At 37.6% G+C, this 26,686-nt stretch overlaps 1 protein-coding gene across 12 annotated transcripts in view; it reads right to left on the reverse strand.

Annotated features, from left to right (window-relative positions):
* Window positions 1-26,686, reverse strand: part of LRRC7 (leucine rich repeat containing 7) — a 577,334-nt gene that overhangs the window by 428,474 nt on the left and 122,174 nt on the right. The window lies entirely within an intron of this gene.

Below are 26,686 nucleotides of genomic sequence, written 5' to 3' on the forward strand. Positions count from 1 at the left end.
ATGAGACTGATGGAGATAAACATATTAACTTGGTGTTGCAATTTGTATTCTATACATTTATTATCCCGTGGTTGATATGGGAAATAAAAAAGAAAATGTACTTTAAATTTATTAATTTGAATACTCAATATAGAGCCTTTATATCTATATCTGTAAAACCCAAGACTCTCTATATAATCATTAAATGTATAAGTCAGGACTATAGAGAATTTCCATTTATCAGTGGGACAGAGAAGTACCTAGTTCATGTCCAGAGTCAGGCAGGGCCTGGTATGTCTTAAAAGTCTTAAAGGGAGGATTGATTATCATTATTACTTAGTGCAATGGTTCTATTAAAAATTTAAAAAAGGAAATCAAAAGGCTGCAAACTTCAAGATCTACTTAAACAAGCCAATTTACACAATATGACTTAGATACTAAAATCTTTTCTTGAATTTGGAACTCTAAAGGATATTTTGGAAAATAAAAGCTACGGTGACAATATATAAATAGCAGATAAAATGCTGAAGATTATGTTTAATTGATACAATTCTTCATTTTCACAAAATGCATAGTCTTAGAATCAATAAAGCTTAGCAAATGGTGTGTTTAGGCAGACATAATTTCCTGATAATAAATGCATTATTAAAGTGAGATAGAAATTACGGTTTTAATGTGGTAAAAATGCTCCTTCTGGTCTTGCCACTGTTCACAGAATTAAAAAAAAAATCAGATTCCTAATCTTGCTATTCAAGTTAAAAAGTGATTCTCTGCCCCTGACTTTACCCACAACAGTTTTTCAATACATACTTTATGAACCAGGAAGACTGAAACACCTGGTGGAATCTTCCCCACCCTGGCCCCCACTACATCTTTGTTCATGTTGTTCCTCCCGCTAGGACTGCCCTTCTACTGATTTCTGCCTGTGGTTTCATCACTCTCATCAAAGTCCAGATAACGAGATTCCTCTTCCAGGAAGCCTTTCCTGATTCCTTTCAATTGTATGTAATATTTCACTGTCCTCTAAATTGCCATTTCTCATTTCCTTTCATAACACTTGTCAATAGATTCTAATTATTTATGTTTCATCACATCAAATGTCTAAACTGTAACTTTTTCATAAGCTGCTTTCCTCCATGATTTATCTTTGCATTTCAACAAATTTCAGGGATGGTATATTGTAGAGTATAAGCACTTCATACTTTTAAAAATTTTGATAAATATTGCTTATGTATTAAACTGGACAAATTTTTGTTGGTAAGAAATTTCCTCCTAGAGGGAGACTAGATATTGTTGGAAAAATTCCTCAGTATGTCCTCTTGGTGTAGAAGAAGTAACTCAGGGGAGTTGAGTGTGTTTGGGAGTGGCAGAAGGAGAATCTCATTCCGGGAAGAGGGAAGGCCTGGAGAGCAAGGTGAATTGGTGTAAGGCTGTGGCCAGTACATATAACATACCTCTCTGCATATGACTCTTTTTGCAAATTGTACAAAATATTTGTTATGAGGGTGCTGGATGAGTTTAGCTTTGGGATTAATAAGAGACAGAATAAGAAGAGAGAGAAGAAGAGAGTCCCAGGAATTAGCAAGATTACTGGGTAAATTTTCTAAGCAAAGCTCTTAGGTGTCTGATACACAAGCATTCAGCTATTGTGATTAACATTTTGTGACTGGAAATTCTTATTTGGGGCAAAAGTCTGTATTAATGTTAAACAATTATCTCTATTCCCCAGAATTCAAACCCTTTGATCAATTTCATACGAGATGCCATGCAGATTCCAACTCCGTGTAATTCAAGTAACTAAGGTTTAGCTGAAATGATCATAAACGTAGCTGGAAATTAAGGAAACAGTCATTCAACAGTCTGATTAAATACCATTTGATGTAGCATAGGCCTACAACTTAGAAAACAGGAATCAGATAATTTAATTTCTTTTTCTGTAAAATGGCAGTAATCATCAAACTTAACATCTCATAGTTAAAAAAAAAAGTAAAATAAGCTCTTTCTGTTTGTTTTTGAGACAGGGTCTCACTTTGTCATCCAGGCTGGGGTGCAGTGGCACAATCACGGCTCACTGGTGGCCTTGACCTCCCAGGCTCAAGTGATCCTCCAACCTCGGCCTCCAGAGTAGATGAGGTTACAGGTGAAGGTCACCACACCTGTCTAATTTTATATATATATATATATATATATAATATATATATATATAATGTGTATATATATACATTTTTTTTTTTTGAGAGACCAAGTCTTACTATGCTTCCTGGGCTGATCTGGAACTCCTAGGCTCAAGTGAGCCTCCTGCTTTGGTCCCCCAAAGTGCTGGGATTACAGGCATGAACCACCGTGCCTGGCCTTAAAATAAGTTCTTCTTAAGAGCAAACACTCTCCTTAGAAGAAGGGTATTTGTTATTATTATTTTTTATTACAATAGGTAAAATTATATGCCTAAAATATATTATTACAGTATCCATGAAAGTGATATCTTAAAAATAAACTATTACATTCTTGTTGTCTGTAATCTTGTCATTTTGTTGAAAACAAAACATGCCCCTCCACGTTCAGGGAGATTCGCCATTCAATACACTGGAGGGAATATGTGGCTAAATTTAGAAAAACAGATCTTTGTGTTACATAGGCAGCAGTTATTATTTTAAGTATGCATAGACTTGCTTTTTTCCTTTGCAGATAGCTGAAATTGGGCCTTTCCATGGCTAATGCAATATGGACATCATCACCGCACTCCTTCATACAAGAGAAATAAAGCCAGCAAAGCACACATACTTTTAAACACAGTATTTTATTATTCTTTTATAAGAGACCAAATACACTTAGTCACTAGTGATATTACATTTTTAATGCTGAAAGAAAAAATAAAAATAACTTTTGGTTATAATAGAGACCAGAATACTAGCCCTAATGGTTCTTTTTTTGTTGTTGGTTTGTTTGTTTTGTGAGATGGAGTCTCGCTCTGTTGCCCAGGCTGGAGTGCAATGGTGCAATCTTGGCTCACTGCAACCGCTGCCTCCTGGGTTCAAGCAATTCTCCCTGCCTCTGCCTCCTGAATAGCTTGGATTACAGGCGTCCACCACCAAGCCTGGCTAATTTTTCTATTTTTAGTAGAGATAGGGTTTCGTCATGTTGGCCAGGCTGGTCTCAAACTCCTGACCTCAGGTGATCTGCCCGACTCGGCCTCCCAGACTGCTGGGATTACAGGCGTAGCCACTGCACCTGACCCTTTTTTTCCTAAATAAAATACTTTAGAAAATTAAATTTTAAAGCACTTGCACGTGCGCACGTGTGTGTGTGTGTGTTCTTTTTCTCAGTGCTACCACTGTCCTCATTGGTTGGGGGTACACTTGGCTAAGTGACTGAGCCTCCAGGTTAAAGTCTATTTTAAACGACTTTATGAGATAACTTATATAAGAAAGTATTGTTTGAAAGCCTTTTGAAAGGCTCCTTGCTTTGGGCCATAACTCTTTTTAGTGGCATTTCTGGTTTCTAGATTTTTAGTCAAAATTTTTGAAATACAATCTCCTCATGCAGTGCTTTGATTATATGTAAATGATGACACAAGACCCCCACTCATTGTGCATATTAGGTACATGCTAATTCTCACCAGCATATACTTCCTGAACTTTCTACATCTTTCTGTGGCCCAAGCTGCATTTGACTCCAGTTTGACCTACCTCCGACATGCTACTCAAAAGTGGAAAGTACGGTTAAAAGTCCTTAGGGTACAAGCTCCTACTTAAAACATGGTTTCCCAGGGGCAAAGACCTTGTTCTGTTATGCTTATAATCAGTGTTTATGACTCTAGACACTGTAATATTTATCAAGTGTTGCTACAGCACTTGAGCCATGACGACACGGTAAATAGGCCAGATTTGAATGCCAAGCAGTACAACTACCCAGCTTCACATTTCAATTATATTTAAATGAAATTGCCTAATGCAAGTGTTTAAAGGTTCATTAAAATTAACCTTTTGAATCCAGAGGGTGCAGTGGGCACTTGTGATAATACCACAGTTTTAGATTTAGGTTTTCAATTACTGAGTAAATGAAAAATTCAGGGGATTTGAAATGTCAAGGATGCTTTGAAACAGATATTGAATTGGCTAAGAACTTTAACTCAGTCTCATGGTCAATGTTCTCTAGTGTTTTGTGACATGATCACTAACAGTCATTGATTATTTAGTGCCAACAATGTGCTAGGAGCTATTGAAGTACAGGCACTGCATATCAAAGAAATGTGATAAGCATTACTCCAAGCAAGAATTATGATAGAGAGCATATTTAGATTGAATTACAGGTTTGACAGAAATTTTAAACAGCCACACTCAGTTTATCATTTTAGGAAAAATTACACCACAGCCATCCTCAGCAAGGGAGAATTTACTATATTTTGAAGGTCACCAATATCTTCAGAGATTCATTAGGATTTGTTGTTACATCTTACAGCTGCTCAACCTGTAAGAATGAGAGTTGGAGGGCTTTCCAGAAAGCATGAGGCCATACACTCAACACTGGACTTGTGAGATCTGGGTGGAGCAAAGAACGTTTTTGCAGTAAGCCCTAGGAGTCACTTGAATTTAAAAGCAGGTCTTTAAAGTCTATATATAAATGTCTTCAGAAACTAAAAGGGAAAAGAGAATTCCAAATTGAGACTAAGTTCTGGTTATCTAGTCAGTGTGGGCTCTGGGATGCAATATGAATAAGCCCTGCAGAAGAGCTTATCTTTGAGGGGCAGGGATCTAAAACAGATTTAAATATAATCTGAGAAGTGCTATTTTGGATGTGTACACATTGTATCATAGGAATCCGGAAGAGGGCCACTCAGTACAATCTAGGGGTTCATAAAGGGCTTCTGATGGGTCACTGCCTTAGATATTCCAAGCATTTTATCCACTTTACTACATTTTAATTAAATTTCAGGAAACAAAACCAAGATTCTTCAAGTTTCTTTCATGCACATGGTTTTGCCTTAAGCCCAGTAAGTAAAAGACAGAAAATGAAAACAACAGAGACTGTAGATATCTATAAAGCTTTCATTGTTACCTTTAAACATGCACCCATCTCCAAATCTGTAAACCCTACAGGGAGGAATAGACAGTACAAAACTGCTTTGCTGGTTGCTGCTGGCAAGAGAAGGAAGCCCTGAAGCTGTAGTGAAGACTCTGAGCTAAACTGGGCCACTGTTTCTGCCTTTCTCTGCTCTGGGTATCCTGTCTTGACACTTTTTCTTTCTTTCTTTTTTTTTTTTTTTTTTTTTTTTTTTGAGACGGAGTCTTGCTATGTCGCCCAGGCTGGCGAGCAGTGGCATGATCTTGGCTCACTGCAACCTCCGCCTCCAGGGTTCAAGTGATTCTCCTGCCTCAGCCTCCCAAGTACCTTGGGACTACAGGCACCCATCACCACACCTGGCTAATTTTTTTTGTATTTTTAGTAAATATGGGGTTTCACTGTGTTAGCCAGGGTGGGCTTGATCTCCTGACCTCATGATCCACCTGCCTTGGCCTCCCAAAGTGCTAAGATTACAGGTGTAAGACACCACACTGGTTGACTTTTTTTCTAGATCATCCCTAGCATTATCATAAGAAATGAAACTTAAAAAGTCTTGCTTCATATATCCATACACATAGTTGTATAAATCAATAATTTTCCCTCTCCCTACCATTATCATAAGAAATAAACTTAAAAAGTCTTGCTTCCTATATCCACACACATAGTTGCATAAATCAATAATTTTTCATTATTACAAACTATAACTCATACTCAATATTTCTTATGCATTTTTGAAACAGAAGTGAAGTCATAAACTGAAAGAGGCCCCAGAGAGTCTGTCTTTCCTATAACACAACTCTCTAACATACAGAGTATTTCTTAAATCTTGGTAATGATTCTGTTTGTTAGGCATGTATCTTTATTCTCTTTTCATAGATGTAAAACCTGACTTTCGAGTCAGATAGCATTCATTCATTCATTGAACAAATTAAGAGCTTCATTTGCTAGGCGCTATGGAGCTAGAGAAGACTCTTGTCATCAAAGACCCCATAGTCCTGACAAAAACAAAGCTGTGTTCACCACACCAATTTTTCTCCCCTAGTACATAAGAAGATTGATTCTTTCTGCCCCCACCTCCTACTACAGCTAGACTGTGGCCATGTGACTGAAAGTTTGGTCAATGATGGGTGAACATAATAAAAACTATTTCTAGGCCTGACCCTGGAAAAATATAATCTTGTGATCTTTTTATCCTCTGTTTCCCTGGTAAGCTGCAAATACCCAGTTGGCATAGCTACAAATGAGAGCCTCTCAATCTGCACTGAACTGTGACATGAAGGAGAAATAAAATTTACTATGTTATTTTGGAGTTTAATTTTGGAGTTTAATTTCTTACCACTGCATAGTCTATTCTTTCCTGTCTAATACAAAGTTTCATGAGCAAGACAGACACTAACCAAATAGTTACAGAAAATACAATTGCTTTGAAGGGAACAATCTGAGTGCTCTGAACTGAAGTAACAGGGGAGACTTTTTGTAGTAGATCGGATAATATTTCAGAAATATTTAATCCCCCCCTTATTTTCATAGAAGGAATATACCAGTGATGTTGGTTGGGTTTGGCTTTGTGACTTGCTTTAGTCAATAAAATAGGTGGAAGTAATGGTGGACCGGTTCTCAATTTATCCCTTAAAAGGTCTTGTGTGTTTCTGCTCACATTGTTCCATTTCTGCCACACATAAAGGCTGTAAAAGAAACCTGTCCAGGTTAGCCCGCTGGTCCTAGGAGGAATATGAGCGACATATGGAGCAGAGTTGTACCAACAGAGACTCCTTAGATCAGCTGACCTCCAGACATGAACATGCCCATATGAGATCAGCACAACCACTGAGTGAAGTCTATCCTTACCATCAGGCCCCCAACCAATGCTCACACATTTGGCCTAAATAGATGTTTAGAACTGCATACCACAGAAATTTTGTTATTGATATACACACTATTACAGTAATAACTAACTGACATATCTTCTCAGATAAAGACCTCAATGAGGTGGTAACAGTTTAGTGAACACCTAAAGGAAGAAAATTCTGGGAGAAGAAACAACGTTCAAAAAGGCACTAAGGTATGTGGCATATTTTAAGGAACTTGATGGTCAGTATGCCTAAGCCTAATAAGCATGAAGGAGGGGGTTTCAGTAATAGATGGGGGAGATCAGTCCTTGTAGACTCTGGTAGGAAATTAATTTTTAAATTTTACAACATCCAATAGGGACTGCTGAAGGATAGCTTAAAGGTGGGAAATGAATTGGAAGAGAAGACAGAAATACTTGACTTGAAAATTCACTTATATATATAGCAAACACATTGTTTTTACTTAGGTTTTATGTGTCATACGTATATATTGTGGCTTTAAGGGTGCTGATGGACATCAGAGGCCCTTCTACATTTCCACTTGGTACTTCTAAGAATGCCAGATAAGGCAGAAGGACTGGTGAAGCTCTGACCAATTTTACTGAACATGACTGATCTCTCAGCCTACTTTTGTTAGCCTAATAGTGTATATAAAGGATACTCAAGGGTTTCTTTGCAAAACGAGTACTCTCTTATACCACCCGTTAGAACCATGTGGTTCAGCAGAGTATATAATGTGCAGTGAAGGATACAGAGGAGTCATAAACTGACCATTATAACAAAATGAAATCTGCATCTCACCTTGGTCTGTCTGGGTCTTTATTGCACTTCATTAGTTCTAAAGCAAGAGTCTGCTTCCTCACGAGTCTCTATGACTCTAACTTTACCTACCTCCAAGACTATAATCTAGTCTAGAGATGACTTTCTAAAACATTTTTATTATGCATGTTTGACTTGGGGGCAAGGAAACAAGAGTGAGGAAAAGGAAAATTAGCATTTACTGAATGCATATTTTATTCTAGATATTATCCTAGGTGATTAGAGATTATATCTTTATCAGGTTGGTTTCCCCTGCCTCAGACTGCCTGAGACAGAGTTGAGAATAAATAATTTTTTTGGGAGGGAATGCCAGGAAACACCAATAAAAGAGTAAAGAAATAAAACAGGGAAGGAAAGGAAGCCAGAAATCGGCACGTAATAAAGCAGATTACCAATCTGGGTAACTGAGGCTCTATTCTGCGGGCAGATGCTGACAGACACTGTGGAATATGCCTCAGGGTGACTCAACAGAGGGATGAAGAGGGTTGGCTATTTATTCTTCTACTCCCATCTGTCAATAATGGAAGGCTGCATCTGGGGGCATTCTCTCCTCTGTACTTACAGGCTGCATTGAACACAAGCCGAAAGACTGTTCTCAGGCAGATATGACAGTGTCTGCACTTACATGCCATGGCATGACTGGAATAACAAGGATCAAATGGACATGGGAGGATTCTCAACAGCTACAGAAACTTTTGTTTATTTATTCCTCATTAATCATCATCATTTTAGACCCTTAATTCCCTTATTGCTCAACTTAAAGACACATCCTACCACACTCTAAAACTTGTTTCTTTCCTTCTGATTCCTTATCACAATTGTTTACTGGTAATTTTATCCTTTTTTGTATATTTTCTGTATTTGTCATTAGACTGTGAGCATCATAAGGCCCAGAACCGAATTTATTTTATTCATCAACATCAAATACAAAGTAGGAACCACTTGAGATTTGTTGAATCAATGAATAAAAACATCTCTATGACATAGGTAGTGTGTTCTTCGTTAATGGGTGGGAAGCTGTGGCCATGTTGGTGGGGACAGAATTCCAATACAGGAAAGTCTGACATAAATCCCATACTCTACCACACTGTGATAATGACACCATGCTGTGTTCCTGCTTCCTGCCTCAGAAACTCAATTATTATCTATTTCCTACATCATTAAATCTTATCTCCTCTGCCTGACTTTCAAATCCTTCTATAATCACGCTAGTTAGATTAGTCTTGCAGCTTTAAAAAAACAGTACACAAATACATTATAGGATGAATGAAATATTTCTTAAGGCCATGTGTGAAAATGACTTGCAGGTTGTTGATTGTCAACAATTAGTGTACTATGAGAAAACAGTGTGATCTAGTCTCTAAAAAGCCCAATGTGAAAAGGCTGCATGAATGAGAATATAATTTCTAGAGCTGTCAGAAGGTTGGGTGTAAGTGACGAATGCTAGACTCTGTTTCTGAGGTCAAAATGACTGGAACACTCAAGAGTAACTGAGGACAGGACAGCAAAATTCCTCTTATCCTTGCACAGGTGAGTGATTTTGCTCAAGATAGTTGGACCTGAACAAGAACCACAGAACTATGTAAGCAAAATGGAATCAGTAAAGTTGAAGCTGGAAACAAAAGAACAAGAAATAATACACACCTACTTATATTTGCTAAGGGTGTGTAGATGCTTTCATTTACATTATTTAATTTAAGCCTCAAGAAAAGGCCATTAACTTGAATATAGAGCCAGACAAATGCATGAAAATAATTCAGCATTCAATCAGGCAGCAAAGAAATTATGAAAAGAAGAGAGTTGCATCCTGTGTGCTAGGTTACAAATTCATATAAGAAATAATCAGGTAATGATATGACCATCTATTTTTTGGAGGGAAGATGTGGCAGAATGCATTGATTGATCAAAAATATTTGAAGCATTTCTTTATACTATCAAGCTCATCTGTATGGATGTTCCTACCTCTGGGAGTGTTAAAAATTAACCATACAAATTAGGTCATTCTGGTCATATCCAAAATCAGAGTCTAGGGGCCTGGGAGATAAAACACTTGGGGCATATAGCACCATCTTCAATAACTGAGTTTTTCTCAAGCCCAGCTGCTGAAATGGCCTCCTGTAACCCAAATACCAGTTTTATGTAGTAGCTGTTGAAACAACCTGCCATGACTCTAGAGCTAGTTTTACCTACCATCCTCACTTACCACTCTTCTCTAATGTCAAGATTTCTTCCAAAATGCTTCTCTTTTTAATAAAACTCTAAACCTTTTCTTTGTTCTTCAGACATACTGAAGATAACCCTCATCTGTGTGTATGCCCTGGATTGCAAGTCTGTGACTCTCAAAGAAAATGTTTAATTTAGAGGCCTATCTCTATGTTTTATTTTGACTTCAACAGAAGGATTACACATCCTGTCCCAATGATGTTAGCTAGACAATGCAACTCACTTTGGCTAATGGAATACAAGCCAAGGAGAAGCTTTAAGAGCTCTGCTGTGCTTCTACCAGAGTCCTCTTCCCTCTGTGGCAAATGACAGCTGTGGGCTTCATTTTCTTTCTAAATTCTGGAACAAAGAGAAGGTAGAGCAGAGCCCTAGCCAATATGGAGCCAAGTAATTGTAGTGAAAAATAAACTTTTGTTGTTGTAAACACTGAGTTTTGGGGATTACTTATTATTACAATGGTAAAGGTTGTGTAAGAAGAAGTGGGTAACAGTGTCTTTCTAATCTTGGGAAAGTTTACAAATTAGAAATTGAGATAATAAAGAAAACATTTTACAGAAATAATTTTGGGTTTAATGTAGGAACAAATCTATAAATGGTGTTTTAAAGTGTTCATAATATTTAAAGGAATTTGGTTTTAGGGTATGAGGACATGTGATTACAAATGAAATGAGAAATAAATTATTGAATTTTGATTTGTAGTTGAAATATGTAGGAGAATTTTATTTCATTGGCTAACAATTGTATTGTAATACTTAAGATAATTTGAAATTTACTATATTTATAAATATAATTGATTAGATTTACAAGAGTGGTTTTAGTCCTTGGGGATATTTTGCTTGTTATATCTGGGCTTGAAGTGCTTAATAAATAGATACAATGTATTAGATTTATGAAGAAAATAAAAGATTTTTTAACAAAGTCTGGAAATAATAAAGTTATAAAGTGATTATTAAAACTGATCATATTTATAAACAGAATAATAATTTAGTATGTTCCCTGTAAACATACTAAAATACTAGATTTCAGTTAAAAATGTTAACTTTCATGAAATAAAAATTAAAAATTGTGAATAGCCATAAATAGTCTACATACAAAAGCCATTCTAGAACATTAAAAACTTACAACGGAAGTCACTAGGAAGTAGTAATATATTTCTCATTTTATTGATGAGGAAATGGAAGCTGGATGGATTATTCCTTAAGATCAGAAGAGATTCAGTCTACCTAAAGCACCTGATTAAAAACTGTGCACATATCACGGGGTCGGTAACTGCCTACTGAACTAATGAATAAAGTGTACACACAAACAGACATTTTATTTTGTTATAATTGTATTTCCCTTTATCTCCTTCAAAAAATTGAAGAGACATAATAAAAGATAGACAAAAACCAGTTTTAAGTGGAAAAAAGTCTTTTATAAACTAGTTTTAAGTTAAAAAAGAAAAGAAAAAGATAACTTATCACAAAACTTATATATCTATTGTGACTTAGCACCGAGTGTATATTTGTGGTTCCTGGAAGACAGGCAATGAAGGAAAAGTATAGGTTATAAATTTTCTTTATCTGTTACAAAGAAGCACATTAATTTTGTTACAAAAATCTTAAAGGTATTTAATCTGTTGATGTATGTATCTTGGAACCTAGAACACCTATAAATAAGAACGCTGACCAAATCCTTTTTCAAGTTTCTCAAAGAAATGGTAAACGCTTTAGATAAAATAAAGAACAGTGATAAAGTTGACTACATTATTATCTGCACTATCTACCTATGCATACTTTTTTGTTGATATTCTTTAACTAGGAAGGATTGTTAATTAAAAGGCAAACCTCAAAGTGAAGCAAATACATATTAATATAAACATCATATACATGCTATATGTACACACACCGGCAAACATACTTAAATAACTTATGAGTTTGAAGCAACAATTACGTAACTGTTGAAGGTTTCCTAATTTCTGATTTATAGATCAGAAATGTAAATTTGTTCTTAGAATAGATATATAGATATGTAATAATACAAATTATAAATAGCTCTAAAGTAATATTTCCTTTGATAAACTAGCCAGCTAGTACAGTATAAGTGTAATACAATCTTCTTCCTCAATTCTCATAGTCCCATTACTCTGAATAAAAATATGAAATGAAACAAAATTTTGCTAAGTCTTAGAGTAAATTAGCTCTAGGAAATCTAAAAATTTATCTAAAATACTTAGATTTGTCATAGAAATGTAAAACTATAGTATTACTTTTATGAAATGAAGTAAAACTAGATTTATTTTTATCTTGAAATATTGAACAATTGTTGAAAGCAAATAATCTATTTAATTTTACTACTTATAATTTAAGAAAATGATCCCAGGAGAGACTCAGTCCTGTGAAATTTTTCAAGAAAAAATAAGTCAGGACAAGGTAAAAGTGAAATGTGTTTTCATTGTTTGATGTAAAAGTAAAATGTATTTTGAGGTAAAATTCATATAAAATTTTACTGTTTTTTCTTCAGACTGTTCTAGGGTCTCATAAGAACTAAAAACATTAAGTAATTAAAGGCTGGACTCTGCAGACAGATCAGTGAGCCAGAGAACAAGTCACCTGCTGAACTTTGCTTAATTACGTCCATGTAATAAACAGTGCAATTGATCCTAGGAGAAGAAAACACATCTGAATAATGGTTTGTCATAAAACTGCTCACCCTTTCCTGACTGCTATTGATTAAAGAAAAAAACACATAAAAGTCCTTATGGCTACTAAGTAATATTATTTTGTGCCTAGGATACTATCTATATTTCACATCTCATCAAAAATATTCATCTTAATAATAAACTCCCAAAGTGCTAGAATTGTATATTCAATCAAAAATCATTTTTCCATCACTTATATTTGTCTTTTAGGTCCCCCTCTCTACCACACTTATTCTTGATTGGATACTTCCATACACATTGTGGCTCTTAAAAGTTGCTGAATAGCCTCCATGTCAAGAATTAAAAAGTTAGTCTTAATGGTCTCTTTCCCATTTTTCCCCTTCCCAATTAATTTTATAACAAAGTTAGTTAAGAGTTTGGCCAAAGAGAGAAAAAAAATCTGAAAAGAAAAAGCCTCAGAAAAGGCTTAAAAATCATTTTGTGGTCAATGATGCAGGAACGATTGTTCTACCATGGATTATCCCTGGAAATACTGTCTAGCCAAAGTGTTATTAATAACAAGATGCCACAAAAATGTTGCTGATCACAAAAGCTGTCATGTTTACTGTCATCTGCAGTGCTGTGTTCCAAAAGAGAGCAGTAAGAACTGATGCACTTGATGATGTGTTCTGTCTTGCTTGACAGTAAACTGATAGGCATGTGACATGTCAAATACTATAGGTGAAAATATGTTCTTGATTAAATACGGTGTGTGATGACCCACGAGCAGATAGGTAACATTATTCATTCTCTGGGCATGTGGCCAAGTGGCACAAATGTCACATATATTTTTGCTTTTAAAATTAAAAAGGAAGTATTTGGTTTTGCTTTTGACTAGAAGGTGTTCAAACTTGCAGAAAATAAAACACAATGCCTTGTTTTCGGATATTGTTATAAAAATGTAAATAACTTAAAAACAGAATTTAAAAATTATTAATGCAAAGACTTTCTGAACTTTATACCGCATGGACACATCATCAACTCAAGCATTTTAAATACGTAAAATGGAATCTTTCCTTTAGCTTGTATAACACTAGTGATACGATTTTTAAATTGTTAGTTATGAATATCCTCTGTGCACTAATTTGAAAGTAAATTAAGTCAACTGTTTCTAAAATACCATGCTCTGATTAAATAGTTAAGTTTTCTTTAATTTAATAAAACCAGAGAATCTTCCAAAGAGGCTAGAATGCATTCCTTGTTTTCAGGACTTTTATTTCATAGGAACACTTACATATTCCACATATAAAAACAGTCTCATGTGAAATAGAGTTTTAGTCATTAATGGGTTCATCAGTAAATGTCAAGGAACACGAATTCATAAATATATCTGACTTTAAAATGCTATCATTATAATGACTTTCATTTTCATTTAATATGGGAGATGAGAACAAAAATGGAAGTGTATGGTTTTTTTTAAATGAAAATGTCTTCTGCCCTATTCACTAATTCAGTCATTCAATGAGCAAGTATGTATCGAGCATCTCCATGTGTCAGGCACTGGGCTCAGTGTGTGTGATACACATGGATGCAACAGATCACAGTCCGTGTTTCCACCGACCTAAGGGTCTAGTGAAGAAAAATGAACAGCACAATATTCTATGAATAGTATTTCTGCTTGGGGTGGGTAGGAATTTTTATACTCATTTACTTCAATGAGCCTGTAACATCTGAAATGTGTTGGTATTCTCACTGATATGTTCTTCTAGGGTACTTTTTAGTACCTTATATGTAACATCTGATTTGACAATTTAGAGAGGAGTTTATTGAGGTTTGGTCTGTACCCTTCATCCATAATTTTAAGGCCAAAAGTACAGTTTTATTTAGTAGAATTTAAAAAATATCTTGAACCTAATGCAATCACTTGTAGTTTCATAGCTAGGGCTGGTGCAGGTTTGAAATTAAGGATGCATAAGGTTAACAACAGTGAGGAAGTCACAAGGGGGCGCAGGACAGTCATGGGCTCCGAGCTACAGTGGACTACTGACGGGTTGTCTGACATGCAAGGATTTCTTCTTTCTGGAATGGCCTTGATATACAGCACAACATGACCCTGGTCTTGGGCTGATCACATTATTTCTCTGCTGAGAAATAAACTTGAAATGGGGACATAGTAATTTCAAACTTTGGAACTGAGTCATATTAATGGTGGCAACTGAGAGAGAATAAACACAAACTCCTATAACCAAGTTCCCTGTAATTTTCTGGATCCCTGTTCCTTTCTTCCTCTCTTGGTCCTCTCTTCCCCCTTGACTTGACTGAGGTAGCTGGGTGTGTTTCTAAGCTCCTACGTCATTTTCTTTTGGGGCTAGCATTGCTATTCTATAAAATAGCGAAGCCAGCCTCACAGTAGATGGAAATCTTTCACATTCCTGTCCTATGCTGTGAGGAAGGAGACATGAAGGTTAATGTGGGATTCTGCTAGGCCAGTAGAAGAACAGGATACTATGAGTATTACAGGGTGTTAAAATACAGATTTCAGTAAAGGGAGTAAGAAAGCCAGATCAATATATGAAGAATTTACAAAGGAATACTAATAGCACATAGTTACATAGTGTTTGCTATATGCCAGGAATTGTTCTAAATGCTTTACATACATTAACTCAATACTTACTGTTGCTTCCAAAGAGGAAATTGAGGCGAGGAAGATTAAGTGACTTGCCTGAGTTACACAGCTAGTAAGTAATAAAACTATCACCCAAACACAGACAGTTTGGCTTCAGGATCTACAACCTAAAGCACTCCTGACTGTTTTGTGCTAGCTAAGTTCAGGTCCACACCTTTTGGATCCCTAGATCTGTACCTTTTGGACCCCTAGATCACTGATTTAAGAGGGATCAGAATGTTGAAAAAGAAGGTGAATTTGTGAAGGAACATCTCCCCAAAAGCTATTACCATAACATGAGTACATTTTCCACCCAGGGGTGAAGTCAATGATGCTACCCTGTACTACTTCAGTTTAGTGAGAAAGGCTTCCATAGGACCCCTCAGCCAGCTGGAAATAAATTCCCTGCAGTTGAAAACATAAAAGACTGGTGCTTGGCTCACACTTAGAGAAGTAATTCAGGATGTCAGTGGGTTATGGGAGGCTACCTGGCTGCATCAGGATTTATCTCCATGCTGAAAGCAAAAAATGTGCGAGTTTTCCTGTCCATCAGAAGTAGGCCACACAGAGGAGATAACTTGTGTGGGGCCATCTTTGGCCCTGTTCAGTAAAGCTGCCTGGAGGGACACGTGAACCCCACAGGCAAAAACTTGGAGACACATATTGAATTTCTAGATGCTACTGAAGGAGTTGCAAGGACATTCAAAACAGAGATGTATCTGCAGAAGTCAGGAAAGAAGTTCTGCCACTGAAGGGATTCTCTCTCTTTTTTTTTAGATGGAGTCTTGCTCTGTCACCAGGTGGAGTACAGTGGCACAATCTTGGCTCACTGCAACCTCTGCCTCCCGGGTTCAAGTGATTCTCCTGCCTCAGCCTCCCGAGTAGCAGGGATTACAGGTGTGCACCACCACACCCAGCTAATTTTTGTACTTTTAGTAGAGATGGGGTTTCACCATGTTGGCCAGGATGGTTTTGATCTATTGACCTTGTGATCCACCTGCCTCAGCCTCCCAAAGTGCTGGGATTACAGGCGTGAGCCACCACACTCGGTTGCGATTCTCTTAAGAAAAGCCATGATAATAGCTCACAGTAGTTTGAACTTTCTCTCAGAGACGGGCAAGTCCTCTAGCCAGGTAAGTTCTTCCCTTTCTCCACGAAGTGTCTCCAGCTCCTTTTTCAAATCTCAAGGGGCATCGCCACACTGTCTTCCACAATGGTTGAACTAGTTTACAGTCCCACCAAGACTGCACGTTGTGCACGTGTACCCTAGAACTTAAAGTATATATAAATCTCAAGGAGCTCTGAAATGGTAGCAAAGAAGTCAGAGAGAAGGCAAAAGGGATAGGAGTAAGTTTGACTATACTTTATAGCTTAAAGTCAGACAGACAGAGAGTTACAGATGGGAAGGTGAGTGAGGTAGGAAAAATCTAAAATTTGAATGAAGACTAAAGCATTGACCAATAATTTGGACTGAGATAGTCTAATAACAACATTGAGACCATGTTTTGTGAATTAAAGCAATCACAAGGCTGTTTATTACCTAATGATGAATTAATGATATCAAGGCAGGGTAAGACTATCCCCCTTTCAATGCACAGAAGGTAATGAAAATACAGTTACATCTTAATTGTGTCATGAAATATGGTTGTTCAAACTCTCGGTTATACATACTGGGATGTCTAGAATAGAAGGAGAATGCCATGAGCCTGGTTGCAGGGGTGAGGAAGGGTACTAGAAATTTTGTTCAGTTATCTGGATATTCCTAGGAAGCAGAAATAATAAAAGGAGATCTAGATGGGTTTCTCTATAAGATTACGGGAAGCTTCTTATTCATTTAGTTAATTGTAGCTTTGGCGAGAGCCATTGCTTTCTGGGGCATGATTTGGAAGACATTCTGGATTACATGTTTTGGCAATGCATCATTTTTGTCAAATATCAGATAGACTGTCATCAGTATAAGAAAGTGCTGGGGGTTGAAAACTAAATTAAGCTAAAATAGGGCAATCTTCATGAGATTATGTGCCTTGAATATATGCAAGTCTTATCAAGAGAGGCTGTCTCGATTGGACTTTAATCCAGAACCGGTGTTCTAGATATTGATGTGCAGTCATATCATGGCAGACTGAGTCCACAAAAACTTCTGTCAGAGCTTGCGGATAGTTATAAATGCCACTGGAGTATTGTTGGAGAGGACAGACTTGTTGCTCACTTCTCAGGCTTCAAGAGGAGGCACTTTCCCTAAACTTCCTGAACTCTTGCCCCATTTTTTCTTTCTCACAAATGTTTAAGGAATTGTCTGATTGGCAGGGTCTGAAGATGTGAGCACAGATGCAAAGCTCAGACACTTCCCCTATCTTTCTTCTGGAGTCTACCTGAGGATATTTGGTTTTGCCTCCAAGGCCTCAGTTGTACAGCAGTAAGCCCCATGGGATGAGGCTAGATGCACTAAGTCTTAGGAAGATCCTTGTAGCCATGCACTTAAACCACCTCCTCCAATATCAGTTTTATCACTAATGAACATAAATAGACACAAAGTAGATTTTGGTGACTCAAATAACACCTGGAGACATTTTTAGTGAAACTAGGGCATGGGGCTATGGGCTGTCAGCTTTAGCTATGCAAGATTTTGACTTTGGGGTTTATTGTAGGGCATAGCAGTTTTATTCCTAAGCAAATAGTTGTTTTGGGGCAGATGGGACAATTTTATCATTAGCATATAGGCCCTGCTGGCCTGAGTAGATACTGGCTGAGCTACTGCAGTTTGATCTCGATCTTTGAACTGTGTTATCACACAAGCACTGTCCGTGGCCTTGTAACTCAGAGAACACTTATTATGGTTTTGCCCACAGTGGGGTAGTGAATCTGATTAAAAAACATGAAAAGCAGTTGCAAGTGCTTACTACACAGAGAATCTACTCTATCTTCAGTGGAATTGAAAAAGGTAACAAACAAGTTATTAAAATTATTGCACACTTAAAGGCTATGAAGAGAAAGAATAAAGGCTGTGTTTGGAGCACCTGGATTTTAAGAATTGAGTTTGTGTAAAATATCCAGGAGGAATTGCAGTTGTGTGAAAGAGGCATGTTTTAGTTTTCTTATTAGAATGGAAGAAGTGAGAAAAAAAATAAAAAAAATAGAAAAACTAGTTGATTACTTTGGAGGAAAAGAGAGATTTCCTTATGAGAAACAGAGATTTTATGAGACAAATTAGATAGCCATGAAATAGAGAATGGAATCTTGATGCTTGAAAGAAACAGATATTAAAAGCAAAAGGATAGACCCAGATCTGATTGATCTTAAAAAGGAAGGTAGAAAAGCAGATGTTTCAGCTATTATCAGATGTGTTAGTCCATTTGCATTCGTATAAAGGAATATCTGAAGCTGGGTAATTTATAAAGAAAAGAGGTTTATTTTGGCTCATGGTTCTGTGGGCTGTACAAGAAGTGTGGTGCCAGCATCTGCTTCTGGTGAGGTCTTAAGGAAGCTTATAATCATGGCAGAAGGCAACATGAGAGCTAGCATATCACATGACGAGTGGAAGCAAGAGAGAGTGATTTTAAACAATCACGTCTCACATGAACTCAGAGCAGGAACTCATGCATTATCACGAGGGCAGCACCAAGCCTCATGAGGAATCTGCCCCATGACGTAAACACATCTACTAGGCCCATGTTAAACACTGGAGGTCACATTTCAACATGAGATTTGGAGGGGAGAAAATATCTAAGCCATATCATTCCACTCCTGTCCCTCCACATCATCTCTTGTTCTTCTCACATTGCAAAATACAATCATCACTTCCTGATCGTCCTCAGAAGTCTTAACTAATTCCAGCATCATTCAAAAGTCCCAAGTCCAAAGTTCAAAGTCCCATCTGAGACTCCTATGAGCCTGTAAATTAAAAAAACAAGTTATTTACTTCCAAGATATAATGTTGGTATAGGCATTGGGTAAACTTTCCCATTCCAAAAGGGAGAAATCAGCCAAAAGAAAGGAGCAGTAGGTTCCACACAAGTCTGAAACTCAGCAGGGCAGACTTAAAACTTTAAAGCTCCAAAACAATCTTTGACTCCATGTCCCACAAATTGGGAACACTGTTGTGCCGGGCAGGCTCCCAAGGCAACTCCTTGGGCAACTCTACCTCTGTGGCTTTGCATGATGCAGCTCCTGTGGGTGCCCTTACAGGTTGGAGTTGAGTGCCTGTAGCTTGTTGAGGCCAAGGATACAAGCTGCCAGTTGCTCTAACATTCAGGGGTCTGGAGGGCAGTGGCCCAATTCCCACAGCTCCACTAGGCAGTGCTCCAGTGCGGACTCTGACTCCACAGTTTTCCTTGGGATTGCCCTAGTAGGGACTATCTGCAGGGCCTCTGTCTCTGCAGCAGGTTTCTGCCTGGACACCCAGGATTTCCCATACATCCTCCGAAATCTAGGTGGAAGCTGCCAAGCTTCCTTCATTCTTGGATTCTGTGCAGCTGCAGACTTTACACCACATGGAAGCCACCAAAGCTTATGGTTGGTGCCTTCTGAAGTGACAGTCCAAGCTGTACTTGGGACCCTTTAAGCTAAGGCTGAAGCCAGAGCGGCTGGCATGTGGGGAGCTATGTCCTTGAGGTGGCACAGGGCAGCAAGGGCCTGGGCTTGGTCCCTGAAACCATTCTTTTTCACTAGACCTCTGGGCCTATGATGGGAGGGTCTGCCTCAAAGATTTCTGATGGCCTTTCAGGCCTTTTTCCCATTTCTTGGCTATTAGTGCTTGGCTCCATTTTAGTCATGCAAAGCTCTCTAGCAGGTGGTGGCTTTGAATCTCATTTCAATTCGTCTCCTAAAAATAGCCTTTCCTTCTCTATCACATGGCCAGGCTGTGAATTTTCTAAACTTTTATGCTATGCTTCACTTTCAATTATAAGTTCCAAATTTAAGTTATTTCTTTGCTCTTTTATCTGATGATAGGATGTTAGAAGAAGCCATGCCACATTTTGAATGTTTTTCTGCTTATAGATTTCTTCTGCCAGATACTCTAAGTCATCACTCAGAAGTTCAAACTTCCACATATTCCTAGGGCATGGACACAATGCAGTCAAGTTCTTTGCTATGACATAACATAGGTGACTTTTATACCAGTTCCCAATAATTTCCTCATTTCCATCTGAGACTTCATCAGCTTGGATGTCACTATCCATATTTCTATTAGCATTTTGGTCACAAATACTTAACAAGCCACTCAAAAGTTTCAAATTTTCCCTTATCTTCCTGTCTTCTTTCAAGGTCTCCAAACTCTTCCAATCTCTGCCTATTATCCAGTTCTGAACGTATATTTATAGCAATGCTCCACTCCTCAATAACAGTTTTCTGTTTTAGTCCATTTGTGTTGCTATAAAGGAATACCTGAGGCTGAGTAATTTATAAAGAAAAGAAGTTTATTTTGGCTCATGGTTCTGTAGGCTGTACAAGAAGCGTGGTGCCAGCATCTGCTTCTAGTGAGGGCCTCAAGAAGCTTATGATCATGGTGGAAGTCAAAGGGTGAACTGGCATATCACATGATGAGAAGGAGGAAGAGGAAGTGGGGGGGTGGGTAGGGGTACCACACTCTTTTAAACAACCAGATCTTATGTGAACTCAGAGCAAGAACTCACTTTTTATCATGAGAACAACACCAAGTCATTCATGAGGGAGCTACCCTCATGAATCAAACACCAACCACTAGGCCCACTTCTAACTTTGAAGGTCAGATTTCAACATGAAATTTGGAGGGAAGAAAATATCCAAACCATATCACCAGGTCAAAAAATTGTGACTGAAGCCTAAAGATATCTAACGGAAGCTGAGAAACAGAAATTCAGAGAGCAGTGTGGAATGTCTGGAATGAATCTCCAAGAGGAGAAAAAAATCAGGGAAAATCAGCTTTTTAAAGCTATGGATAACAAGTCCAGAGTGAGAGCAATTAGAGAATTACAGCATGAAGAATGATGACACTATATCAAATGTCCAGGAAACTTGAGCAGATATAAGAAGGCAAAAGATAAAAAAAATTTAAAGCATTCTGAGATGAGTTTCAAAGTGATAAAATTATTATAGGTGAGGATACATGTAATTGCCTTGCCCTAAGGGAACACTCTAGAAATCTCAGGAATTAGGGGAAATGCAGTAAGATGAGGCAAGTTACAAGAGGCCTTGGAAAAGGCAGACAGAACAATAAGAGATCAAGTCCAGGCTTGGGTTTGATGGTGACTTCATGAGAAATTTTTTCCAGGATGGGATTATCGAACCCAGGAAACAGAGAATGGACATGATTTGCTTGAGCAATGTAGGCCTTTGGAAGACTCAGAACTTATTGATTTCATATCTCTCATGTGAAACCTCATGAGACATTTAAGAAAATATGTTTAAAAAATATATGCTTGCTTCTGAAAGCAATAGAAAACTAAAACGCAAAGTACTGTTAAATAGTGCCAGTTTCATATTGTTAAAGAAAGAAAGAGATTGACTATGGGAGCAATTTAAACCCTTAGCAACTCAGTTCAGACCCCCTGAAATAGAGTTGTCAGATTTAGGAAATAAAAATAAAAGACACTTGTGATGCTAATTTTATGTGTCAACTTGTCTGGGCTATGGTGCCCATATAGTTGGTCAAATCTTATTTTGGATGTTTCTGTGAGGGTGTTTTTGGATGAGATTAACATTTAAATTGGTGGATTTAGAGTAAAATAGATTGCCCTGCATAATGTGAGTGGGTCTCATCTACTCAGTTGAAGGCATTAACAGAAAAAGACCAACCTTTCTATAGAAAGTATTTCTGCTAGCACATAGCTTTTAGACTTGAATGGCAATGTCAACTCCTCCTTAGGTCTCCAGCCTATCAGCCTATCCTGCAGATTTTGGACTTGCCTGTCTCCAAAATCATAGGAGCCAATTTCTTAAAATAAATCTCTCTATATACATACACATACATTCTATAGGTTCTGTTTCTCCTGAGAACACTGACTAACACAGACACTCGGTCAAATTTGAGTCTCAGATAAGCAATGAATTTTTTTTAGTAGAAATGAGCCTAAATATTGTATGGGATATATAGATGTCTATATCATCTATATCTATATCTAATCTATCAATTTATATAGAAAGGGGTCAATGAGATTTATTGTAAGGAATTGGTTCAAGCAATTATAGAGGTTGAGTAGTTCCATAATCTGCTGTTCATAAGCTGGAGACCCAGGAAAGCCAGTGATGTAGTTTGAAGGCATGCGAGACACGGAACCAACAGTGTAGACTCCTGTCCGTGTCTGCGAGCCTGAAAACCAGGAGCACCAAAGGCAGGAGAAGATGGATGTCCCAGCTCCAGCAGTGAGCAGAGCAACACTTTTGTTCTATTCACGTCCTCATGGATTGGATGGTCCCCACCCACATTAGGGAGCGCTGCCTGCTTTAGGGAAGGCCCATATTAGGGAGGGCCACCAACTTAAATACTATTTTTTTTTCTGAAAACATTCGCATAGACACACCTGGAAATAATGTTTAGCCAGATCTGTGCATACTGTGGCCCAGTCAAGTTTACATACAAAATTATCCAACATGCTGTGTATTACAAGCACACAAGAGGGAGAGCAATACAGCTGACATTAAGTCAATATTTGTTGAATAAATGAGTGTAATTTGATCATCATATTTTGGAAGCTTCAAGAATAATGTAAGACACAATTTGAGATGACAGTAGAATATGAAGGGTCAAGGCCTTGGTTTAGAATGGTCTTGGAGTTAAATCCACATTGCTCCTCCTCTCTGCTCCCAGTAATCTCAGAAGGACCCACGAAAAAGTAGGGATTGATATCTGGGTAAAGGTTGCCCTAATAAATGCCCCTCTAGCTGTCTAAAGGCTTAATATTTAAGCCAATGGCTTAAGAGATAAAGATTTTAGGGAACATTAGAAGTGAGGTGCTTATCATGCACTCATCTATTTTCTGTGTAGAGGGATTTCCCCAATACTCTTGACTTCTTATATCATTTCTAACTCCGTTAGGAAGTGACGTGATTTACCCAGTTAATAAATACTGGAGGAGAACTGGGCATAAGTAGCCCAGTACCTTCCTCCATCTTTCTTTGAGATGGAACTGCTTCAGCTAAGATACACTACATTAATCTGCTCCTCACTGCTGTAAGTTTTGTAGGAGGAGTTCCCCAAAAAAGAAGCCCTGTGGTTTCTTGTACTGCTGTGTTTAGGTGGATAGGTATGCCCATTTCTAGAGTATATTATGAAAAACCCCATGGTTGTCAAAAATCCCAACTGTGTTCTCCAATCTAGCCTTTATAAATAATAAAGATGAAGCATCATAAGGATCTTTATTACTTAAAAATAATGTCTGATATCTTGTCAATATTTTAATTGGTTTCAAAATTGTTTTGCAATATGAAAGTTATCTATTGGATGCCTTTAAACTCCAACTGTACTTTCAGCTACAACTACTGTGGCTTAAATCAAGTTGCTTCTTTTCTTTTCTTTTTTTTTTTTTTTTGAGACAGGGTCTCCCTCTGTTGCCCAGGCTGGAGTGCAGCAGTGTAATCACAACTCACTGCAGCCTCAACCTCCCAGGCTCAAGCAATTCTCCCACCTCAGCCTCCTGAGTATCTGGGACTACAGGCATGTGCCACTACTCCTGGCTAATTTTTGTTCTTTTTGTAGAGACAGAGTTTCGCCATGTTGCTCAGGCTGAGCTCAAGCTCCTGAGCTTAAGCGATCCACCTGGCTTAGCCTCCCAAAGCATTGGGATTACAGGGGTCAGCCACTGTACCTGGCCAAGTTGTATCCTTTATAATTCATTCCTTTTTATTTTTTCAAACTTTATTAGAGTGATGACTGTATACCAAATGCTGTGCTTAATGTTAGTGACAGACAGATAAATAGGATGTGTCTGTTTGCCCTTAAGCAATTTACAACTCACTGGGGAAGAAATAGACATGCAAACAATGAGATAAAATACAATTAGATGAGTGCTACAATAATAATATTTTTGTAATATTTCAGGAACAGATAGAATGGAGGTCCTAGAAACCATCCCTATAAACCTCATAAAATTATTCAGGTAAGAAGGGAGGGGGAGAAACAAGAAACAAAAATAAACCAAACTTTCAGCCCATTCAATGTTAAACACTAGGCCAGCTTGCCCTCTGACCTGCTTCCCCATGGTTGTTTGGGGCCTATTACCTCAGAATCACCCAGACCCTGTTACAAGATTATTTCCCCTTAGCTGCTCTATAGATAACTTCCTGAACATTATGAAACATTGTTTTCCCTTTGAGATATTCTTTCAGGTCCTGCATACTAGTAAAACTGCTGATATCAGCTGCTCTGTAGGACCCTATTGACACAAGCTGGTCTGAAAGACCCCACAAGAAGCTGAGTCACCAAAGAATGGGTTTCCATGTAATGATGATTTCATTCTCCTTACCTCAACCAACAACTCCAATTTTCCAGCCCCTTACCCTCTATGATTCCCTTAAAAAGCCCAGCCCAGAACTTCAGGATGGGGAAATGGATTTGAGGGTCTCCTTCATCTCCGCACTTGGTGCTCTGCTCTGTGATCATTTAGCTTTTTCTCTGGGGCAAATCCAGCTGTCTCAGTGTATCTGGTGTGTTATTGCATAGTGGGCATATGAACCTGTTGGTCCTTTAACAGTCCTGACGTCCGCCAAGAAGAGGAGGAGAGGCATCAGGGAAGCTTTCATAAGGAAGGAATGAATAACAAAATAGTTACTGCTAATACGAAAGGAAGGGTGTAAAAAGGGCTGAAATTTTATTCAAAAAAATCCTTCATCAGATAACAAAACTAACCTTTGTCAAAAATATGTAGTAGTTGAAATTTGCTTTTCAAATCCCTCACTTAAATATTTTTCTGACTTTTTCCTACTTCTTCCCGGACATCCAAACATCTCTTGCTACCTGATTCCTTCTAGTTATTGAGGCCATTGATCTGAAAACACTTTCATGTTGAATGAAGTTTTATGACTTGACTACAGTTACTCCTCAGAGACATTTGCATTTTTTAAAAAGCCCAGTGGGAGCTCAAGTCCTACACAAACGACTGATTTGCTAAGCCAGAGGTGCTAGGAAAATAAGTGGCAATGGATCTTTAAAAAAATTATATCCTATGTAGCATCTCAGGAAGGGTTTGGCTGCAAAAATAACTATGGAGACTGGAGCAAAGCTATGGACCTTCCATAGAAGAGCTTACGATGTAATTTTGGTAAGTTATTTGCCTGAAGTTTGAATGAAAAAACCATCTAAATATACCTAAAATACTTCAACTTGGTACCAAATTTGCATTAACTTGATTTCAATTTTCTGAAGGTCTAAGAATATTCAGGCTGTGAATCTAATTTGATGTAATCCTTTAATCTTATTTTTATATTATGCTAAAATAATCAACTGTATTAATTTTGGATGTGCAGAGAAAATTCAGCTGAGTACAACTTCACTTTTTAAATTTATTGTTATGACACTGTTAAACTGGAACCCGAGGTATTAATAGAAGCATAATATGTAATAGGATTTTCTAGCTTACTATTAGAGATAATGAGAAATCACTGACCACTTGTTTCTCTTGAGCCCCCTTGTACTAAAATCATATACGGTATTCTTTCAGCTTTGTTGTAAAACTTAGTAATAGTCACCAGAATGATGAACCTAAGCAATGAGGAGTGGGGAAGACTGGAATGAATGCACCTGACTAGAGATAAGCAGAGCTGGGTAGGAATGTTTAGTTCAGTGTCTCTGATATTGCAGCATGAATATTAACTTATAATTTGTGAAACTATACATACATGTTATAGGCATTTATTTGTAGGTATGATATTTTATATTTTAAAAATTTAAGGGTTAAGCAGAAGATGAATTCCAGAGAGGGAAAATGAGGACATAGCATGGTATAGGCAGATAGCATAAAACAGTAGGACTAAGATAGCTTTTAGAGTTAAACTTAGGTTTATATCTCAGCTTCAGCACTTACTAGCTATGTGACATTGCATAAATTACTGAACCTTTCTGAGCTCCTGCAGCCCTTTCTGTAAAATCTGACTAACAGTTGTTTAAGGTTGAAAGGAAGAAGAGCTGACCATAGTGTGTGAGACATAGGGGAAGTGAGTCTGGTTTTAAAATGGAAAGAAACTGGATTAAGGAATTTAAAGGAGAAACTGAAGATGATGACAATGTAAACTGCTCATAAACTACAGGGCTCAAATAGAAAAAGAGGGAACTGAATAATTTATAGGTGCCTGGAAGTCACTGTGATATTAGTGCCCTGATTCCTGATATCCCAAGTACCACCTCCTCTATCCTTTGCTCCAATTCACAACCATAAAATATTTTGGGATAGTTGAGTATGTATAGACAAATATGTAGTATATGCAAAATATGAGATATAGTGTTGAGTAATCTTACCTGCTCCATTACTTATGCTAAGCCAAATAGCAAATACAAAA

The sequence above is a fragment of the Pan paniscus genome, chromosome 1 (genome assembly GCF_029289425.2).
Source record: "Pan paniscus chromosome 1, NHGRI_mPanPan1-v2.0_pri, whole genome shotgun sequence".
NCBI lineage: Eukaryota > Metazoa > Chordata > Mammalia > Primates > Hominidae > Pan > Pan paniscus.